Genomic DNA, 6000 nt, shown 5'->3' with positions numbered 1-6000 from the left:
GGCTGAACAGCAAGCTGGTTCTTATCTATATGCAAAATGTTAGCAGGGATGGAGGCTGAGGACAAACATCCCTGAAAGAACACAGTCATCTATCGCCCAGACAGAAGGCTGTAGTTCTGTGAAACTGTACCTGTGAAACTCAGCTCTCTGTCTGCCCAGCACCAAGTTCTGCTGGGAATAATGTCCACACTTGCTGCTCAGTCCTTGGCTCCTAGAAGAGTCCCAGGCTGTGGGTCCTTTGTGGCCTCCCAAGTCAGATCCATAGCCAGAGTAGTCACATGGCAGGAAGGTCTCCAAGCTACTTCTCACTTGGAGAGAAAACACACATTTGTATTTTCTCTCATTCTTGGCAGGCTCTACTTCTGTGTTGGATAGGAATGGCTTGAGCCTTGTCAACCTTCCCCAGCATATGACTGAAGCAATGACCTCTGGTCTCCTTCTCTACCACCCAAGTTCTCAAGAAAAGATTTGGTCTGCCAAAGTGACTGCATGGCTGGGGCCAGATGGACACTGTGCCTTCCAGCCTGGCGGGTGGCAGTTCCCACGTCATGAGCTTCTGAGATCTCACTCTGGAGTCGCTAGAGCTCAATTTGGTGGTAGCCACTTGCCTTGCACATGCAAGGCTCTGGGTTCAAGCCCCAGAAAGTCTGTCAGCTTCTAGCAGGGTGAGTCTGCAAGAAGCCATGCCAGATGTCCTTGTCAGCTCTTCTGGGGAACACGCAATTGGAGACTGGAGCCTGTGAATGGGCACGCACGCACACACACACACACACACACACACACACACACTAGAGAGAGAGAGAGGATGCACAGAGACAGACACATATATATACATACACACACATACATGCACATGCATGAAACAGAGATAGAGAGAGAAGAGAGGATGCATAGAGACACACACACACATATACATACACACATGCATAGAAGAGAGAAAGAGAGAGAGAGAGGATGCACAGAGACAGACAGACACACATATATACACACACACATGCACATGAACAAAATAGAGAGATGGAGAGAGAAGAGAGCATGCATAGAGACAGACACACATACACACACAGAGAGAGAGAAAGAGAGAGGAAGAAAGAGAGAGAGAGAGAGAAAGAGACTAGTAGGAGCTCTGACCATTATCTTGCTGACCCTATGCCAGAGCTGCCTGGATCTGAGGCCATTCCCACCGCGTGAGGACCTGAGATGCTTTCTTAGGGCTGGGAGGGTTCCTTCCAGCATGACTCACTGTCCGCCTCTCTTCCTTAATTAGCGCTCTGGGAGTTGCTGTTGTAACTCTGGTGAAGTCCACAGAAATTAATCAGAGAGTCTCTTAGACCTGAAATGTAGTGAGAACTGCCACCCGGCCAAATCTGCAGGCACTGAGACCTGGATGGCCCCGTGCTCCTCTAGAAATTCCTTTTCAGTCTCCCACATGTTTAACACTCCCTGTCCTGGAACTTCCTCCTTCAGTGTTTGTTTTCTGGAAGATTTCCTACTTGTTTTTTCTGACTATGGCAATTTCTCAATCCACTGCATACCACAGTCCTCAATAAAAATGGTTCTCATGGCACCCTAGTCCTGAGGGTTTGGCCAATTACCGCGTTTTGGATGTGGTCTCCGTGTGTCTGCATTCTCTGGGATGCAGAGCACGGGAGGGCTATCCACACTCAGATAACCCCCAGCCCTGTTAGCCTCCAGAGGATCAACCAGTCCTGCAGGTGCCAGAACCAGGGTGAGTCTGGGAAGTGCCCAGCAAGACGGTTCTGTGGTTCCACTTAGCTCCCAAAGACTGAGTATGCATAGGACCACATCCAGAACGTGCAAGAGAACAGACCCAAACTTCAGCCCCCAGCCTAAAAAGTTGTCCCATCACCTACAGCAAGGGTCTCAAGAGGCCACCCTCCATCTAGAGTGCTCAGCCCAGCAGGCTACCCATAACCCATAGCACCTAACCCAGAAGGCTCCACGCCACACACAACTCATGCACTTGCCTGATCACCCATAGAACCCAGTCTAGGCTGTCTGTCTGTAAGTCCTTCTCTCACTAGACTGAAGCCCTCCATGTGAGGACCACTTCACCCCCACCCAGGGTCTTTAGCCCCAGCAGATGGAAGGCCTAGGGGCATCAGAGAATAAGCACAGGGGCTCACAGACTGGCTTGGGCTGTGGGAGCACTGGCACAGCCATGATGTAGTTTCTTTGTAGAGGAAGCTTCAGTGGAGCAGAGAGGAGGGGTGTGAAATACTGGCTAGGAAGAAAGTGCTCCCACGGAGTCACAGGGGGTGGCCAAAATGACCTGCCCCCCCCAGGGTCTCTAAGATAAGCCCTCGTGGCCTTAGGATCCCCGGTGAGCCTACACTGTCTTCATGGCTTAGCTCTTAAGAGTCTGTGTTTTCCAGAAGTCTTAGAAGGGCTTTCTGTACATCAGGACTGCCCGTGTGCCTGCACCATCCACAGGGCTTGCCAAGCTGGGTCACTGGGGTGGGGGTGGGGTAGCAGGGGGAGATGAAGGACATTAGTGACTGCATTGAACAAGGAGCCTAGATAGAAATGACAGGCACCTACCTATTGGTTCACCTTGGGGAAACAGGTGAGCTGCTTGCTGGCGTGCTAAGTTTACTACAGGGACTTTTGCCATAGAATAAGCAAATCCTACTTGGGGAAAGGGGACCAGCTCCTAACGCTGAGGCCATTAATGGCATAGACATGGTCGTGAGGGGGTGCTTTTATCCTAGAAGTACTCTGGTGACATGCACCAGGCAGACTGAGTTTCCAGAGCAAGCGGCAGAAAGGGGGCACACCCAGCTGAGCCCCCGGCCTTAGCCTTGCAGACATCTGTGGGTGCGAATCCTCGATGCATGGACTCATGGCCACACGCGCTCTGCCTCCTCCACCCTGCGCTATTTCCCAAAGCAAATGCTTGTGTCTAATGCTCTTCTCTGGTTTTTTCATTACGTGTGTGTTCTGTTCGTGAATGTATAAATATGTCAGGGGAGGCATGTGGGGGGGGTCAGAGGAGAATGTCAAATGTCCCTCTCTGTCACCCTACACTGGATCCAGGGTTCCAGGCTTTTCAGCTAGGCTGACAGCCAGCAAGCCCCAGAATCCACCTTGCCCCTGGCTATCCCGTCACTTCAGTCACTATGTTCTTCTGAAGCCATTGTCTTGACAAGATCCGGTCACCGTGGTGACCACCACATGGTACAGGTTTCTTCGTCCTTGCTCAAACTCTGATTTCTCTTCAGCAGAGAGCATGTTTCCCACCCAGGATGTGGGCAGTGTCTAGGTGCAGTACAAATTGTTATTTTGGTCCTAGTCCTACCCTGGGCTTGCTGGAGGGAGACGGACAGAAATGCATGGACAAAGGACAGGTGGCAGAGAGGCTGTGTTCTGTGTCTGCCCCGTTGTATCTGTTAGCGCCTCTATCGCTGTGACAAGATGCCGTGACCAAAGCGACTCTCAGCAAGTGTTTAATTGGGGGTTTGCTTATAATTTCGAAGGGTTAGTCTGTTATCATCATGGAGGGGAGCATGGTAGCAGGCAGCAGTAACTGAGAGGTTTTTTTTTTCCTTTGGTTTTTCGAGACAGGGTTTCTCTGTATTGTATTGGAGTCTGTCCTGGACAAGCTCTGTAGACCAGGCTGGTCTCGAACTCACAGAGATCTGCCTGCCTCTGCCTCCCGAGTGCTGGGATTAAAGGTATGTGCCACCACCACTTGGAGCTGAGAGTTTTACATCCTGGTCCGTGTGTAGCAAGCAGAGATCCACTGGACCTGGTGTGGGCACTTAAAACCTCAAAGCCCACCCTCAGTGACACACTCTCTCCAACAAGGCCACACCTACTCCAACATGGTTACACATTTTAGTCCTCAAGCAGTTCACCAGCTGGGGATGAAGTATGTAAATGTATGGACCTGTGGGGGCCATTCTCATCCAAACATACGTCACCTAAAGTCTAAGTCAAAACAGTTGTTGGAGTAGAATCAGCAGACGTTTGGAGAAAATGAACCGGGAGGACAGCAGCTCTCAAGCTGGTAGTAAATGAGCATACATCAAACACCAACGAAAAGGAAAGCCAAGGTCAGGGCTGCGCACAGCCACTCTGACCGCAGTACCGGGACATGCGTCAGTCAAGCACATACTGACAAAATGCCCTTTCGTTCCACATTAAAGACACATTCCTGGGTAACAGACAGATCAAGGAGCAGACGAAGCCTGTGGTAAAGCATGTTTTGGGTTGGAAGATTTAAAAATTACACACCAAGATGAAGTTTTGGTCACAGCCATGAGCAAAGGGATTTCTGGGGTTTCAAATGCCTTCTTTAGCAAAACAAAGAATAAAAAAAGAAAATGATCCAACAACATCTACCATCTATGACCTTAAGGAGGTCTAAGGAACCAGATGAAAAATATAACTGAAGTAGGGTAAGTGCCTTTAAACATGAAGAAAGTTCAGCCAGCCGCTACAGCCAAGAGCCCATCCAAGCAAAATAAATTGGGGTATTTGGGACTAATCTTGAATGGGGTTTCTGAACCACAGTCCTGCTGACACTTGGACCGGATCACATCTGGGATGAGGGGCACTTGCTCCCCGTATTAGAGACTAGTCAGCAGCACTTCTGGCTCCACCCACTGGGGACAACAAAACTATGTCCAGACGCTGCCCACATCCCTGGGCAGAAAATGTGTTCTCCGCCGAAGGTAAGCTCATGGTCTAAGCAAAGATGGGGAAACCCACACATGTGGGAGTCATCAGAGTGGTGTGATCTTGTCAAGAAAATGACTTTACAAGTATATGGTTTTTTGTTTGTTGGTTTGTTTTTGAGACATGGTTTTTATAGTCCAGGCTGGCCTGGAATGTGCAATCCTCCTGCCTCAATCTTCTGAGTGTTGTGTAAGTGGAGTTTTAGTCGGGACTGCCAACTCCAAAATAAATGCACAGAGACTTATTAATTATAAAGGCTTGGCTGATAGCTCAGGCTTGTTGCTAGCTAACGCTTACATTTTAAATTAACCCATATTTCTTATCTATGTTCTACCACGTGGCTTGTAGCTTGTGACCTCATTTTCTACATGTCCTGCTTCCTCTGCATCTGGCTGGAAGCTCCTCAGACTCCACACTCTTCCTTCCCAGCATTCTCTCTACCCTGAAAATCCTGCCTAGCTATTGGCCAGTCAGCTTCTTATTAACGATAAGAGCAACCCATTTCCACAGTGTAAAGAAGACTTATTCCACCGCAGTGTTGGGGTTACAGGTGCATGCCACCACCCTCTGCTCACATTTAAACACCCTTTGCATAATTGTGCTGGGCCATGGGGATGAGACACAAGGGTCCCTGGGGCTTGCTAGTTGCAAGTGTGGCTGAAAACCCAGAACTCCAGGGTCAGAGACAGAGAGATCTACATCTACTAATCACTTGGGCTGGGTAGGACCCACTGCTCCCTCTCAAAACCTTGGTGACCCCCACCATTGTCTGAAGAGCCTGTGGTGGCCTTTGCCTTGCACAACAGCAGATACCACCCCTCCCAGACCAGCTCCCCAGTCCTGGTAACCAGGCAAAAGGAGTCAAGCCACAAAGTTGTCTGCTAAGGGCCTGGGGAAGAACGGAGAGTGGCTTGTAAGCAGCTGCCTCCGAGTCATTCATGGTCCTGTACTAAAGTCGTCGGTTCACCAAGCTGGACTTGGCGGGACTATAACTTTGGTTTGTTGTTGGTTCTCTACCTGGGATGCACAGATGTTTGTTCCGATCCCCCTAGGAAAAGTCACACACTATTGGTACCCGAACATGGACAGATAAGGTCAGACAGGTTTGAGGTGGGGAGTGGTGGCTCGGGGCCTGCAACAGGTGCTCGCACTTGCAACTGAAGCTGGCCCGTGTGAGTATTCACAGCACCACCGCGGCCACCTTTCTCCATGTGGTGCGGATGGTGTACCGCCTTGTTGCAGGGGTGACTGCAGGCTTCCTGAGACGAAGTTGCATGCAACCAAGGCTGAGCTACCTGG

The sequence above is a fragment of the Mesocricetus auratus genome, unplaced genomic scaffold, assembly GCF_017639785.1.
Source record: "Mesocricetus auratus isolate SY011 unplaced genomic scaffold, BCM_Maur_2.0 Super-Scaffold_100010, whole genome shotgun sequence".
NCBI classification, from domain to species: Eukaryota; Metazoa; Chordata; class Mammalia; order Rodentia; family Cricetidae; genus Mesocricetus; species Mesocricetus auratus.
This window is presented reverse-complemented; position numbering follows the sequence as displayed.